The sequence below is a fragment of the Mesoplodon densirostris genome, chromosome 4 (genome assembly GCF_025265405.1).
Source record: "Mesoplodon densirostris isolate mMesDen1 chromosome 4, mMesDen1 primary haplotype, whole genome shotgun sequence".
Lineage (NCBI taxonomy): Eukaryota > Metazoa > Chordata > Mammalia > Artiodactyla > Ziphiidae > Mesoplodon > Mesoplodon densirostris.
The window spans coordinates 35,647,722-35,665,489 of record NC_082664.1 but is presented as its reverse complement, the minus strand read 5'-3'; the positions used below and the strand labels follow the sequence as shown (position 1 = coordinate 35,665,489).

The following is a 17,768-nucleotide window of genomic DNA, read 5'->3' as shown; positions in this document are numbered from 1 at the left end:
TACATTACTAAATAACCAAGAGATCACTGAAGAAATCAAAGAGGAAATCAAAAAATACCTAGAGACAAATGACAATGAAAACACGACGATCCAAAACCTATAGGATGCAGCAAAAGCAGTTCTAAGAGGGAGGTTTATAGCTATACAAACCTACCTCAAGAAACAAGAAAAATCTCAAATAAATATTCTAACCTGACAACTAAAGGAACTAGAGAAAGAAGAACAAACAAAACCCAAATTTAGCGAAAGGAAAGAAATCATAAAGATCAGAGCAGAAATAACTGAAATAGAAACAAAGAAAACAATAGCAAAGATCAATAAAACTAAAAGCTGGTTATTTTAGTTCAGTAAAACTAAAAGCTGCTTCTTTGAGAAGATAAGCAAAATTGATAAACCATTAGCCAGACTCATCAAGAAAAAGACGGAGAGAACTCAAATCAATAGAATTAGAAATGAAAAAGGAGAAGGTACAACAGACACCGCAGAAATACAAAGCATCCTAAGAGACTACTACAAGTAACTCTATGCCAATAAAATGGACAACCTGGAAGAAATGGACAAATTCTTGGAAAGGTATAACCTCCAAGACTGAACCAGGAAGAAATAGAAAATATGAACAGACCAATCACAAGTAATGAAATTGAAACTGTGATTAAAAATCTTCCAACAAACAATAGTCCAGGACCAGATGGCTTCACAGGTGAATTCTATCAACCATTTAGAGAAGAGCTAACACCCATCCTTCTCAAACGCTTCCAGAAAATTGCAGAGGAAGGAATACTCCCAAACTCATTCTATGAGGCCACCATCACCCTGATACCAAAACCAGACAAAGATACTACAAAAAAAGAAAATTACAGACCAATATCACTGATGAATATAGATGCAAAAATCCTCAACAAAATACTTTCAAACAGAATCCAACAACACATTAAAAGGATCGTACACCATGATCAAGTGGGATTTATCCCAGGGATACAAGGATCCTTCAGTATATGCAAATCAATCAAGGTGATACACCATATCAGCAAATTGAAGAATAAGAACCATATGATCATCTCAATAGATGCAGAAAAAGCTTTCCACAAAATTCAACACCCATTTATGATAACAACTCTCCAGAAAGTGGGCATAGAGGGAAACTACCTCAACATAATAAAGGCCATATATGACAAACGCACAGCAAACATCATTCTTAATGGTGAATAATTGAAAGCATTTCCTCTAAGATCAGGAACAAGACAAGGATGTCCACTCTTGCCACTATTATTCAACATAGTTTTGGAAGTTCTAGCCTTGGCAATCAGAGAAGAAAAAGAAATACAAATTGGAAGGAAGAAGTAAAACTGTCACTGTTTGCAGATGACATGATACTATACATAGAGAATCCTAAAGATGCCACCAGAAAACTACTAGAGCTCATCAATGAATTTGTTAAAGTTTCAGGATACAAAATTAATGCACAGAAATCTCTTGCATTCCTATACACTACTGATGAAAAATCTGAAAGAGAAATTAAGGAAACACTCCCATTTACCACTGCAACAAAAAGAATAAAGTACCTAGGAATAAACCTACCTAAGGAGGTAAAAGACCTGTATGCAGAAAACTATAAGACACTGATGAAAGAAATGAAAGGTGATACCAACAGATGGAGAGAGATATCATGTTCTTGGATTGGAAAAAACAATATTGTGAAAATGACTAGATTACCGAAAGCAGTCTACAGATTCAATTCAATCCCTATCAAATTACCACTGGCCTTTTTTATGGAAGTAGAACAAAAAATCTTAAAATTTGTATGGAGACACAAAAGACTCCGAATAGCCAAAGTAGTCTTGAGGGAAAAAAATAGAGCTGGAGGAATCAGACTCCCTGACTTCAGACTATACTACATAGCTACAGTAATCAAGACAATATGGTACTGGCACAAAAACAGAAACATAGGTCAGTGGAACAAGATAGAAAGCCCAGACTTAAACCCATGCACCTATGGTCAACGTATCTATGACAAAGGCGGCAAGGATATACAATGGAGAAAAGACAGTCTCTTCAATAAGTGGTGCTGGGAAAACTGGACAGCTACATGTAAAAGAATGAAATTAGAGCACTCCCTAACACCATACACAAAAATAAGCTCAAAATGGATTAGAGACCTAAATGTAAGACAAGACACTATAAAACTCTTAGAGGAAAACATAGGAAGAACACTCTTTGACATAAATCACAGCAAGATTTTTTTTGATCCATCTCCTAGAGTAATGGAAATAAAAACAAAAATAAACAAATGGGACCTAATGAAACTTAAAAGCTTTTGCACAGCAAAGGAAACCGTGAACAAGACAAAAAGACAACACTCAGAATGGGATAAAATATTTGCACACAAACCAACAGACAAAGGATTAATCTCCAAAATATATAAACAGCTCATGCAGCTCGATAGTAAAAAAACAAACAAACCAATCCAAAAATGGGCGGAAGACGTAAATAGACATTTCTCCAAAGAAGACATACAGATGGCCAAGAAGCATATGAAAAGCTGCTCAACATCACTAATCATTAGAGAAATGAAAATCAAAACTACAATGAGGTATCACCTCACACCGTTTAGAATGGGCATCATCAGAAAATGTACAAAAAACAAATCCTAGAGAGGGTGTGGAGAAAAGGGAACCCTCTTGCACTGTTGGTGGGAATGTAAACTGATACAGCCACTATGGAGAACAGTATGGAGGTTCCTTAAAAAAGTAAAAATAGAATTACCATATGATCCATCAATCCCACTACTGGACATATACCCAGAGAAAACCACAATTCAAAAAGACACATGCTCCCCAATGTTCATTGCAGCACTATTTGCCAGGTCATGGAAGCAACCTAAATGCCCATCAACAGACGAATGGATAAAGAAGATGTGGTACATATATACAATGGAATATTACTCAGCCATAAAGAGGAACGAAATTGGGTCATTTGGAGAGACATGGATAGATCTAGAGACTGTCATACAGAGTGAAGTAAGTCAGAAAGCGGAAAACAAATATCGTATATTAACACATATATGTGGAACCTAGAAAAATGGTACAGATGAACTGGCTTGCAGGGCAGAAATTGAGACACAGATGTAGAGAACAAACGTATGGACATCAAGGGGGGAAAGTGGCGGGGGGTGGGGGTGGGGGTGTGATGAATTGGGCGATTGGGATTGACATGTATACACTGATGTGTATAAAATTGATGACTAATAAGAACCTGCTGTATAAAAAATGTGATCAAATGTATTCTATTAGAAAGAAGCAAAAATAGACCATATTTACTGTGTAAATTATGCAATAATTTAATGATATTTAGCATCTATTGTAGATGTTTTTATTATTACAGATTGTATTTGCTTTATCAATGTCTTTAATTTGGGAATCAAAAAAGAGAAAATAAAATCTGAAAAAAATATACTTCATATTCATCAAGATAATGGTTATTAGAGGAGAGAGTGGTCGTGAATAGAAGAAATCAGTGACATTGTCTTGATCTGAGTTGACTGGGTTCAGTTTGTGAAAATTTATTTAACTCTATTATGATTTTTGCACTTTCTATATGTTGTATGTTATACTTTAACAAATGTTTAATAAATGAAAATGCTCCTGAAAAAAAAAAGAAAATCAATTAAATCTATCTGGTCTATTGTGTTATTTAAAGATTGTGTTTCCTTATTAATTTTCTGTCTGGATGATCTGTCCATTGGTGTAAGTGAGGTGTTAATGTCCCCCACTATTATTGTGTTACTGTCAATTTCCTCTTTTATAGCTGTTAGCAGTTGCCTTATGTATTGAGGTCCTCCTATGTTGGGTGCATATATATTTATAATTGTTATATCCTCTTCTCAGATTGATCCCTTAATCATTATGTCGTGTCCTTCCTTGTCTCTTGTAACATTCTGTATTTTAAAGTCTATTTTATCTGATATGAGTATTGCTATTCCTGCTTTCTTTTGATTTCCATTTGCATGGACTATCTTTTTCCATCCACTCACTTTCAGTCTGTATGAGTCCCTAGGTCTGAAATGGGTCTCTTGTAGACAGCATATATATGGGTCTTGTTTTTGTATCCATTTAACGAGCCTGTGTCTTTTGGTTGGAGCATTTAGTCCGTTCACGTTTAAGGTAATTATCGATATATATGTTCCTATGACCATTTTCTGAATTGTTTTGTTTTTGTTTTTGTAGGTCCTTTTTTTGTCTTGTGTTTCCCACATAGAGAAGTTCCTTTAGCATTTGTTGTAGAGCTGGTTTGGTGGTGCTGAATTCTCTTAGCTTTTGCTTATCTGTAAAGCTTTTGATTTCTCCATCGAATCTGAATGAGATCCTTGCCAGGTAGAGTAATCTTGATTGCAGTTTCTTCCCTTTCATCACTTTAAATATATCGTGCTACTCCCTTCTGGCTTGTAGAGTTTCTGCTGAGAAATCAGCTGTTAACCTTATGGGAGTTACCTTGTATATTGTTTGTCATTTTTCCCTTGCTGCTTTCAATAATTTTTCTTTGTCTTTAATTTTTGTCCGTTTGATTACTATGTGTCTTGGCGTGTTTCTCCTTGGATTTATCCTGCCTGGGGCTCTCTGTGCTTCCTGGACTTGGGTGGCTATTTCCTTTTCCATGTTAGGGAAATTTTCGACTATAATATTTTCAAACAGTTTCTCAGGTCATTTCTCTCTCTCTTCTCCTTCTGGAACCCCTATAATGTGAATGTTGTTGCATTTAATGTCCCAGAGGTCTCTTAGGCTGTCTTCATTTCTTTCCATTCTTTTTTCTTTATTCTGTTCTGCAGCAGTGAATTCCACCATTCTGTCTTCCTGGTCGCTTATCCGTTCTTCTGCCTCAGTTATTCTGCTATTGATTCCTTCTAGTGTATTTTTCATTTCAGTTATTGTATTGTTCATCTCTGTTTGTTTGTTCTTTAATTCTTCTAGGTATTTGTTAAACATTTCTTGCATCTTCTCAATCTTTGCCTCCGTTCTTTTTTTTAAAATTTATTTTATTTAGTTTATTTATTTTTGTCTCTGTTGGGTCTTTGTTGCTGTGTGTGGCGTTTCTCTAGTTCCTGTGAGCAGGGGCTACTCTTTGTTGAGGTGTGCAGGCTTCTCATTGCAGTGGCTTCTCTTGTTGCATGCAGAGCACAGACTCTAGGCATGCGGGCTTCAGTAGCTGTGGCTCGTGGGTTCCAGAGTGCAGGCTCAGTAGTTGTGGTGCACAGGCTTAGTTGCTCCGTGGCATGTGGAATCTTCCTGGACCAGGGCTCAAACCTGTGTCCCCTGCATTGGCAGGCAGATTCTTAACCACTGTGCCAGCAGGGAAGCCCTGCCTCTGTTCTTTCTCTGAGATCTTGGATCATCTTCGCTATCATTATTCTGAATTCTTTTTCTGGAAGGTCACCTATCTCCACTTCACTTAGTTGTTTTTCTGGCATTTTATCTTGTTCCTTCATCTGGTACAAAGTCCTCTGCTTTTTCATTTTGTCTGTCTTTCTGTGAATGTGGTTTTCCTTCTACAGGCTGCAGAATTGTAGTTCTTCTTGCTTCTGCTCTAAAATAATTTTATTAAGGTACAATTTAAATACTCTAAAATTCAACCTCTGTAACTGTGTAATTCGATTATATTAGTGAATTCATAGTAAATCATCATCACAATCCAGGTTTACAACATGTCCCATCATCCTAAAACATTCCCTCATGCCCGATTATAGTTAATCCTCGCTCCAATCCTCAGTCCTAGGCATCCACTGATCTACCTTTTGTCTACATATTTGCCTTTTCTAAACATTTCATGTAAATGGAATCAAATAATATGTCACGGGCTTCCCTGGTGGCGCAGTGGTTGAGAGTCCGCCTGCCGATGCAGGGGACACGGGTTCGTGCCCCGATCCCGGAAGATCCCACATGCCGCGGAGCGGCTGGGCCCGCGAGCCATGGCCGCGGAGCCTGTGTGTCCGGAGCCTGTGCTCCACAACGGGAGAGGCCACAGCAGTGAGAGGCCTGCGTACAGCAAAAAAAAAAAAAAAAAAAAAAAATGTCACTTTTGTGTTTGGTGTTTTTCACCCAGAATGATCTTTTTGAGGTTCATTCATTTTGTAACATGTATTAGCAGTTTGTTCTTTTTAATTGTTGAGTAGTATTAATAGTATTCCATGGTATGGCTGTAACACATTTTGTTTATCCAACTGTCAGTTGATGGGTACTTCGATTGTTTACAGTTTTTATCTGTCAGGGATAATGCTATTATGAAAATTCACAAACATGTCTTTGTGTGGGCATAGGTTTTTACTTCTCTTGCGTAGATTCCTAGGAGTGGAATGGCTAGATCATATGCTAGGTGCATGTTTAGCTTTTTAAGAAACTGCCAGGCTGCTTTCCAAAGTGGTTGTGACATTTTACATTCTCACCAGCAATTCATGATGGTTTGTTTTTCCACATCCTCAGCAACACTTAGTATTGTTTATCTTTTTGATTTTAGCTGTTATAGTGAGTGTTAGTGGTATTCATTGTGGTTTTAATTTGTGTTTTCCTAATGACTAATGATATGAACACCTACTCATGTACTTATTAACCATTTCTATGTTTTTTTAATGAAATATCTGTTCAAATCTTTTGCCTATTTTTTAATTGTTTGTTTTCTTGTTATTGAGTTGTGAGTTCTTTGTATATTATGGATACAAGTCCTTTATCAGATATATAATTTGAAGTTATTTTCTTCCTATCTGTGGCTTCTCTCATCATTTTCTTAATGGTAACTTGTGAAGTTTTTAATTTTGTAGTCTAATCTATCAGTTTTTTCTTTTAAAGATTGTACTTTGGTGTCACCTCTATGAATGTTTTGTCTAGCCAAGGACACAAGTTTTTGCTATGTTTCCTTCTAGAGTTCTATATTTAGGCTTTACATTTAGTCTGTGATCTATTTTGAGTTAATTTTTGTGTGATCTATTTTGAATTAATTGGTAAAGTGAATTGTGGAATATCTCCTCTTTTTTTATATTCTGTAATTGTTTGCATAAGATGAGAATTGTTTCTTGAAAATTTGGTAGAACTTGCCTGAAAAATTGTCTGATCTTGGTACTTGCCTTGTGGGAAAATTGAAACAATTAAATAAATTTTTTAATGATTAAAGGGCTAGTCAGGTTTTTTATTTCTTTCTAAGTAGTTTTGGTGCATGATATTTTTAGGAATTTGCCCATTTTCTTTAAGTTTAAAAATTTATTGTCATAAAAGTTTTCACTGTATTCTCCTTGTCTTTAAATCTGGTTTTATATGTGGTTCTACCCACCCTTTTCATTCCTAATATTATTAACTTTGTCCTTTCTTTCCCTTCCTTTTAAAAAGATCTGGTCAAAGGTTTGAGTATTTTATAGTCTTTTCAAAGAACTGTGCTTTTTGTTTTGGTTCTTTGTTGGTTTTCTTTGTCTTCTACCTCAATGATTTTTGTTATTTTCTTATTATCTCCCTCTATCTAATTGTGTTTTTTCTGGGATTCTTATCACCACGCCCAAACTTTTTAAATTACACATTTAATTAATTAATTTTCAGTTTTTCTTCGTTTTACTCTGAGCTTCTAAGGCTACAAATTTTTCTTCCTGCATTCTTTTTTGTGATAAAGTATTTTCATTTTTATTTAGTTCTAATAGTATTTAAAAATTTCCATTATGATTACTTCTTTAACTTATGTTTTTTTGGAACGTTTGAATATCTAAATTATTTAATTAAAAATTTACCTTTCACATTTTAATTAGATTGTTAACCTAATTGCATTTTGGTCAGAGAATTTTGTGTGATATTGAGTCTCAGAAATTTTCTGAGACTTCTTGTTGCTTTTAAATATTTATTTATTTATTTATTTATATTTGGTAGCGCCAGGTCTTAGTTGCAGCAGGCAGGCTCCTTAGTTGCGGCAGACGGGCTCCTTAGTTGTGGCAGGCGGGCTCCTTAGTTGTGGTTCAGGGGCTCCTTAGTTGCGGCTCGCCGGTTCCTTAGTTGTGGCATGCGAACTCTTAGTTGTGGCATGCATGTGGGATCTAGTTCCCCGACCAGGGATCAAACCTAGGCCCCCTGCATTGGGAGCATGGAGTCTTAACCACTGTGCCACCAGGGAAGTCCCTGAAACTTGTTTTAAGGATTAATATGTGATCACCTTTTGTAAGTGTCCCGTGTGTGCACAAGAAGAATGATTATTCTCTAATGATTGTGTGTTCTGCCTATGGCCATTAAATTAAGCTTGTAATTTGGGTTGTTCAACTCTTCTTTATCTTTGCTGAGTATTTTTTTTCTCAACCTGACCTGATACTAATTCAGAGAGGGTTATTAAAATACTCCATTATATTGTTAACAAATTTACTTGTAGTTCTATTATTTTGTATATTTTGAGCCCATTTTATTATGTTTAAATTAACAGATTTAGAATTGTGTATTCCTGAGAACTGAACCATGTACTATGGTTCTTCTATGTAGCACTTGTCACCGTTACAGGTTTACTGTTTGTATGATTAGTTAATGTATGTCTTTCTCATTGGAGAATAAATTCCAAATGGGCAGGGATTGTCTTATTCTTCTTCTTATTGCATCCACAGTATTAGCACAGTAGAAGGTACATAATCAGTATTAATTGAATGAATGAATTAGTTTTCATTTATTTATTTTTGAGCACTTCTCTAGTACTTGTTTGCTATAATGTTTTGGTTCTTGCTGTCTCTCCTACACTCTCCTCTTTGGTCTTTGAATAAGCCAAACTTTAGGAACTTTTAATGTTATTGCTCTTTCATGGTACAGTATTTATTTTCATTTGTATGCCATTTGTTTTTTCAAATTATCAATATAGTACATTTAAGGGATATGATTTTTCTACTTAATTGATTTTTTATTAATAAACATCAGTGATTCTTTTATTTTAGGAGTGTTTTTCTTACAAGTTTTAAAGTTGAATATCTCTGATTCTATATATCTATATCTACATATTTATTTATATAATTGTGGTTACATACTGCTGTTTAACAAATCATTCCAAAACTTCGTGGCTAGAAACATCAGTAAATGCTTATTATCTCACACAGTTTCTGTGAGTCAGGAATTCAGAGGCAGCTTAGCTGGCTGTTTTTGGTTCTGGTCTCTCATGAGATTACGGTTAAGATATTGGCTGAGGCTGCCATTATCTGAAAACTTGACTGGAGCTGGAGGAGATGCCTCCAAAGTGGCTCACTGACCTACAGAACTGTGAGATAATAAACGAGTGTTGTTTTAAAGCTGCTAGGTTTGTGGTCATTTGTTACATAGCAATAACTCATACAGGTCTCAGTGGAGATGTCTAACTAAATTGCATTGCACGATCTTTGTTTCTGGTGAAAAGTTCAAACCTGGAGTCCTGGATATCAAATAGAAGTTAGATCTGGTGAAGGTAAGAGGTAAAGCATCTAGCTGAGTAAACTTAGACTAGGCCTGGAGATGACTTGAGGGAGTAAGAATAAATCTGGAAACATTCTGCTGTCACTTTTATAGCTGCTCTTTCCTGACTCTGACTTCAAACACCCTAATTTATTTATCATCAGTTTTGATTTATGTGAACTGCACTGAATCTGTGTATGTTCAGTTACAGCACCAAGATTAAAAGTGGAATTAGAGAAGTGCTACTCATGCCAAAGGCAAAGCAGCAGAGGAGAAATCAAAGAGAAACCAACTCTGCTGAATCACTAATGGAAGTGAGCTACAGGGCTTTGTCTCATTCCCAGAGAACATCAAATTCCTCACTTATGGAATATATAAGCAGATAATTCTGCATCTATTATAACAGTATTGGTAGTAAAGATATGTTTGAAGTTTAAACTTTAAATGTTTGCGTTATGTGGAGATCAGACCATGTAATGGTAGCCTTCTCACATGAGGTAATACAGATCAGGTCAGTGTTTCTCAATCTTTTTTTCATTATCACCCCCTAAGGAGCTTTTTAGACATTTTTTCCCCTAATAAACCCCCGCCCACCACGAGATTTTAATACCATAGATATACTGTATATCTGTTTATGTACTGTATGTAGATCTGTGCTTTATATGGGAAAAGAATAAAATACCTCCTCCCCAATTAAAACCAAGTTTTGCCTTTGGGGTCACTATCATCCCTGCTGAGAGTGCATGACAAAGATGCTGATGTGATTAGGTAAAATTAAAGGTTGTATTTAAAGGGATCATTAAAAAAGGTATTTTCGGGCTTCCCTGGTGGCACAGTGGTTGAGAGTCCGCCTGCCAATGCAGGGGACACGGGTTCGTGCCCCAGTCCGGGAAGATCCCACATGCCGCGGAGCGGCGGGGCCTGTGAGCCGTGGCTGCTGAGCCTGCGCGTCCGGAGCCTGTGCTCAGCAATGGGAGAGGCCACAACAGTGAGAGGCCCGCATACCGCAAAAAAAAAAAAAAAAAAAAAAGGTATTTTCATACTGTAATCCAGAGATTACAGGACTAGAGTACTGATCCAAACTCATGTCAGCAAAAAGAGATGTAGCATCTGCATGTCTTGTTTGGAGAGTACCTCTGGAAGGGTAAACCTGTGAAGCACTGACAAATCTTTACAACATTTAAGAGTAATGATTATACCCAGATCCTTGCTGTAAATAATGAGAAACAATGTAGCACGTGTCTACATTATTTGTGTTTCCTGAGTCATTTCTATGCTTTGTTCATAATTTAAGGAGACCAGGTGTCCTCCTTGAGTAGGGCAGTTTGCTTTGGAAGTGACCATCCTACTGTCCCAAAAAGGTAGAGGAAGGATGCCAGAGTCCTGTTTTGGCTTCCAAACTTTTCCTTAGAACAGGTAAATATTTCAGTTCTGCTTCTTTTTAGTTGGCAGGGTGGGCTGTGGTCTAAAGATCACAGGAGACAATAAGTCAGGGCTTGTAAATTCAAGTGTCCACAAGGGCCTTGGCTTATATAGAAATGTATCAACAGTGAAGTATAAAACATAAATGCTTTATCAGTCAATTTTGGCTGCTCAAGTCTGCTTACAACATCAGCAAACAGTAATTTTTCTTGCTCATGGGTCTGCAGGTTGGCCAGGGTGGGTCTCATCTCCTTCAAGCTGCAGTCAGATTCTGGTCTGCTCCACGTGCAGCAACAGCAGTAGGAAAACTAGGGAGAGATTTCTAATCAGTGTTCCTTGATCTGCTGATGGGATTTGTTTATCCTGCCCAGTGTTTTGAAAGGCAGGACAACCAGGCCTTTGTCCTAGTACAGGAGTTTAGCATATGTGGTTGATTGAATCATTGTTCCTAATTCTTCACTCATTTCCTGATTTAGAAATGAACATCTTTCTCCATAAAGGTTTCATAAAGTCTTTTATATGGCACATATTATATGATTGTTAAATTATTATATCTCTTGACAGTTTGATTTTTTTTTTTTTTTTTACTGTGAAGCTTGTGGTACTTGTCATTTCCATGTCCTCTTGCTTTTTTTCTGTTCTGTTCCCCTCCCTTCTTTTTCTCCTTCCCTTCCCATTTACTTAAAAAACAGCAGTTGTCAGTATTGAGTAAGAGGGAGTGGTGGAGAGAATTTAAGATATGAAATCTTCCACTTGTTGATATAAAGTAACTTAAGATCAAGATTTCTTTCACAAGGCAAAGAGCTACCCAACCTTTCTGAGATTGTTTGCTTTTTGTTTCTTTGTTTGTTTGTTTTAGGATTCAGAGAGTGACTCTTAAAAAGAATTCTGTAGTTCTGATGACCTAATCGTATTTATACATAATAGTAGAGCACATGGAGATGGGTAGTTAGATGCTGGGGGAAGGGGGTCATTAAAAAGATGCTATGGGCTTCCCTGGTGGCGCAGTGGTTGAGAGTCCACCTGCTGATGCAGGGGACACGGGTTTGTGCCCCGGTCCGTGAGGATCCCACATGCCGCGGAGCGGCTGGGCCCGTGAGCCATGGCCGCTGAGCCTGTGCGTCCGGAGCCTGTGCTCCGCAACGGGAGAGGCCACAACAGTGAGAGGCCTGCATACCGCAAAAAAAAAAAAAAAAAAAAAAAGATGCTATGACGTTTCCACATGCTCTTTTCGCAGATCAGAACCAGGCAGTCCTTAAATTTTCTCTGCAAAGTATTTGCTTGGTGGATTGCCCCATCCTCATGCCCCTATTTTGAATGTGCGGAAGGAAGAGTTACTAGGTAAGATTTTAGGCCCCAATAGGTCCAGGTTTCACATTCATCTCTACCAGTGAATCTTTTTAAAGACTAAAATGACTAGGCTTCATTTTCACTTTAATATAATTAGACTTTCTTTTCTTGGTAATAATTCTCTTCCCCCTTTAAAGCAATTGCTAATGTTTGCTTCCTTGTTGATATTCTAGTGATCTTCACTACCGGTTGTCGGTTGTTTTCTTTCTGTTCTTTTACATTTCTCATGCAGGATTGTTGAAACTCAGGCTCTAACTGTATGAAGCTAATTGTATTTTACTGGTGTCTTCCGTGTGTAAATGCTGTATTCACTCTGAGTTTCCAAGAAGCAAATCACTTAGACTATTCTGGTTTGGCATGTTCTCTCTTTCTAACCACCATTGGAGCTGAACCTGGGAACTGAACACAATTTGAAATTTTGTGGTTTGGCTGCTAGAAGTCAGAGCTAAACTATCTGAAGCTAAAAATTATTAATGTTGAAATGTTTTATCCCACTAAGTAAACCTGAAAAAATAATGAAATTTAACTCCAGCCAGCCCATAAAAATTGCATATAGCATATTTTTTTGAGGTTAGAAAGAGAGGAAAAATATATGAAAAGGATCTGAGATTGCTAAAGAATTAGAAATTAGTTATTATAGTTTAAAGAAAAAGTTAATATCCAAATTCGAATGCAAAGTAAAGCAAGCATACAAAAGCCAAATGAACCCAGAAATCTTATGTTATTCATGTGATATTCTACTTTTCTCAAGACTGTACTGAATCAGTACATAAAAATAATGATGCAGGTAAAATACCAGTTGCACTTGTTTAACTTCAGATTTTTTTTACATGTTTTCTTTGAAGATGGAATAATAAGATAACGCCTTACAGTATCATGGTATTTGATACTTTACTGAATATATTCATATATAACATCTTAAAAAATGTTTTTAAATTGGGGGCTTGTTTCACCTTTCCACTAAAAATCACAAAGCATTTTATGGGTTTAAGTTCATTAAATCTTAGAACATATCTAAAACCGGGCATGTAGATACTATGCATAGAAAGGAAGTCCTTTGTTCCTCCCTTAGTTAGCACTCTGAAGAGTCATCATTTCTCATTTTCAAGATCCCCTTTCAACTATTATTCATAGAAGTTTCCTTTGCTCTGATGTCTGGTGATTAATTTGATCCATGTTGTCCTTGATGATGATAAAAGGTCCATGAAAAGTGTTTTGGGCTCTTCAAAACTACCAGTCTCCAAAGGACAGTATGTAAGATGGTCCATTGGGTTGTGGGAAAAAGATATTAGAACTTTTATTGGTATTTCAGTTCAAAACATGAAATAAACCTTTATTGATATTTATTAAGTGGATTGACACTGGCATCCTCACTTGGTCTGTATGTTCGACTGTCATGTGTCAGGTATAGTCCATGAGGAAAGGATACAGAAGGTTGACAGGGGCACCTTGATTGTATCTTTATTTTCAACATATTGGGATGAATTATAGTTCTGCATGTACCTAGTTAGGTGGATTTATTGATTTAACTAAATCATACCTCACAAAGCAGACAAATGGCATAAAAAGATTCCTGCAAAGAAACTATATATTGAAGGCAATACTAATAATGTGAGCAGAAGTGAACCACATGTACATAAAAGTCAGAGCTGATGACTCTCCTACAGTTAATGAAGTAAAAATCAATGACAAGGGCTTCCCTGGTGGCGCAGTGGTTGAGAGTCCGCCTGCCAATGCAGGGGACACGGGTTTGTGCCCCGGTTCGGGAAGATCCCACATGCCGCGGAGCGGCTGGGCCCGTGAGCCATGGCTGCTGAGCCTGCGTGTCCGGAGCCTGTGCTCCGCAACGGAAGAGGCCACAACAGTGAGAGGCCCGTGTACAGCAAAAAAAAAAAAAAAAAAAAAAAAAAAGACTTCTTGAATATAAAGCAATGTTTATGAGGGAATTTCCTGGTAGTAATGTTAATGTTCCGACTTTGACAGGGGTTTAGATTGCATATGTATATACATTTGCTGGAACTCATCAAATGATACACTCAAGATTTGGGCATTTCATTGTGTGTAAAATTTACCTTAAAAGAAAAAAAATCATACACATTAAACTCAGGTTAATTATATACACACTGAACTGTTAGGGGAAAGTATATTTATGTCTTTGACTTACTTTGAAATGCATTTAAAAACATCTAAGATGGGGCTTCCCTGGTGGCGCAGTGGTTGAGAGTCCGCCTGCCAATGCAGGGGACACGGGTTCGTGCCTCGGTCCGGGAAGATCCCACATGCCACGGAGCGGCTGGGCCCGTGAGCCATGGCGGCTGAGCCTGCACGTCCGAAGCCTGTGCTCCGCAAGGGGAGAGACCACAACAGTGAGAGGCACGCGTACCGCAAAAAAAAAAAAAAAAAAAAAAAAAAAAAAAATCTAAGATGGATTGATGAATGGATAGAAGGATGGATTGATGGATAACGTAGTGTAGTAGTATACTGTACTATAGCATAGTAACAATAAAATGGCAGTTGCAGAGTCTAGGTGGTGGGTATACGAATGTTCTCTGTAAAACTCTGAATTTTTCGGTTACATCATCCTTAGGCAGTCTATAGCAACACAGAAGCTGATGTCAGATGTGTGAAGAGTGCTTCAGGATGGTACAATTTTTATAAAAACCTGACTGGTAAAGTATTGACTCTTTGTAGTATAGTCTGTAATGAGATGAGGAGTGACCATGAAAGTCATTTGAATCACAAGAGCTTCTTTGGTTATCTCACAGCAAAGATTGTAAATGACTGTTGAATTTAAAGATGGGTGAAACTTTTTTTTTTGAGTGAAACTTTTTTAAAATGAAAGGACAAGATATGTCAAATTTGCTGACACTTTTTGTATAACAAGTGGCTATGTAATATACCACCTAGCAGATTGAAAATCAAGCAAGCAAGCAACCAATGGAACACTCTTACTCCATCCCTTCAAAGTAAAGGATATATATATATATATATATATATATATTTTTTTTTTTTTTGCGGTACGTGGGCCTCTCACTGTTGTGGCCTCTCCCATTGCGGGGCACAGGCTCCAGACGCGCAGGCTCAGCGGCCATGACTCATGGGCCTAGCTGCTCTGTGGCACGTGGGATCTTCCCGGACCGGGGCACGAACCTGTGTCCCCTGCATAAGCAGGCGGACTCTCAACCACTGCGCCACCAGGGAAGCCCTAAAGAAAGGATATTTTTACAATGAGTGCGAAAGTAACTGCTTCTTAAAAGACAGAGATCAAAATACAGTGTTTTTCAAATCATTGCTTGGAAATGTTTCTTTTATCATGTGTATCATGTGATTTTTGTCATCAAAGATGTGTATCTTGTGAAAACTTTACTATCTGCACACTTTAAAAAACTTTAACAATATTTTCTATACTGTTAAGAAATCTTCCAAATAGTTTCCTTTGATTGTGAAACCAATTATTAAAAATGTTAAAAGTCAATATATTTTTATTAGTTTACAAAAATAATTAGTTGAGGGGCTTCCCTGGTGGTGCAGTGGTTGAGAATCTGCCTGCTAATGCAGGGGACACGGGTTCGAGCCCTGGTCTGGGAAGATCCCACATGCCGCGGAGCAACTAGGCCCGTGAGCCACAACTACTGAGCCCGCACGTCTGGAGCCTGTGCTCCACAACAAGAGAGGCCGTGATAGTGAGAGGCCCGCACACCGCAATGAAGAGTGGCCCCCGCTTGCCACAACTAGAGAAAGCCCTCGCACAGAAACGAAGACCCAACACAGCCCAAAATAAATAAATAAATACTCCTGTTCTCTGTTTAAAAAAAAAAAAGAATAATTAGTTGATATGAAGGAAGATGGAAATTTATTAGCCAGAGTCCAACAAAAACTTTTGATAATTGAAAAAGGTATTAAAAAATAATGATTTCCTAAGTACAACAAATCATGTATTTCTTTAATTTCAATCCTTGTTGTTTTGCAATTATCACCTTCTCAACTGTAGAGCCATTGCAGTTAAGTACTGAAATAAGCAAAACTTAGGAACTGACATTTCAGTTACTGAATTACAAAATATTTAAATCAATATTTAAAAAATAGCATACACAGTTTCATTTATTTTCATTATTATCTTTGCTCCACTAAAAGTGCTAATAAGTTTTTATGAGAGTGAAAAGATCTGTACAACTAATATATGTTATGAAACTATTGAATTGTGTTGTATTTTAGAATTAAAACAAGATATGAAACTATTTTTAAATGCTTGTAATCTTTATTTTTTAATCCCTATTTTATGTGGTTTTATACTGCATAGAATGTATTAGTAAAATAGTATATATATAATACATATGCACATATTGGAGGTTCATACTAAAATTTTTATTTTTATTTTTTGGTTTGTTTGTTGGAGTATGTAATCAAAGAACTTAGGAGTTTTCACTGATCACTCATGATCTGGCACACTGTTATTGCTAGCAGCAATTATTTAACCCAGAAGTCTAAATCATTGTTTTAGAGATTATAAATCAGCACATGGTTTCTAGCTTATGAGCCTTTGTTTTTTTTAATGTTAAGCTTTGATAAATGTTTACCCTTACTCTAAATTCCAAAGACAGTGGTTCTCAAATGTAGAGCAGCATCAGTGTCAACTTACTAGAAATGTAAATTTTCAGCCCCTATTTCAGACCTATTGTTAACCAGAAATGCTGGTTAATGAGCTTTCCAGGTGATTCTGATGTTCTCTCATGTTTAAGAACCATTGGCCTCCATGATTTAGACTCCTGGATCATCCCTTCTTATTTCTTCCTGCTTCATAGTATATCTGAGACAGTTTCTTCAGATCTAGTGTGTCTCAGTCTTAGCTTGGACTTTTGTTCATCTCTACCTGAGATTTTCTTCTCTCCTTTCCTCCTCTTCTTTTCCCTTCTTCCTATTGTGAAAAATTGTTCATTAGTGTTATCCTCACAAAAGGGATAGTGTTTTGGTTCTTAAAATTTGGATGCCACAGCCAGTATGACAAATAACATGTTAAAGGGGATATTTTTAATATTTTCAAATTAATTTTTGTTAACTACTTCCTGTTGGACTCAAATATGCCTGTGATTAACGTCCTATTCTTTTCCATCTATACCCTCTTGTTTTCGAATTTTATAATCTCAAAATAGCTTTCCACCAACTAAAATTTTAAAATATACACTTCAAAGTATGAGTCACCTAGATTCAGTAATTATTGAATTTTGTTTTACTTGCTTTATCTCTCTTCTACACAGACACACACACACACACACAGACACATACACTTTTTTTCTGATTCATTTGAAATTAAATTGTATATATCAATACCTTTTACTCCTAAATACTTTTAAGAATAAAGATCAAAGTACCTTTTAATGGGACTAGTACAAAATTGTTTTGAAAGGCCAATTTATAACAAATGCTAAACCAATTATTAAAGCATCTTAAATATTTTCAAGATCTTTCTATAAAGTCTTAATGAGGAAAAGGTATAGAACTCCAAGTTGTGGATTTATAAATGAATCCTCAAGGCTTTCTCAACCAGTTTTTCATCTGAACTACAGAACGCAGAGGATGGTC

At 36.7% G+C, this 17,768-nt stretch overlaps 1 protein-coding gene across 5 annotated transcripts in view; it reads left to right on the top strand.

Moving 5' to 3' along the window:
• Nucleotides 1–17,768, top strand: part of RAD51B (RAD51 paralog B) — a 657,748-nt gene that overhangs the window by 21,600 nt on the left and 618,380 nt on the right. The gene's annotated exons all lie outside the window — the stretch shown is intronic.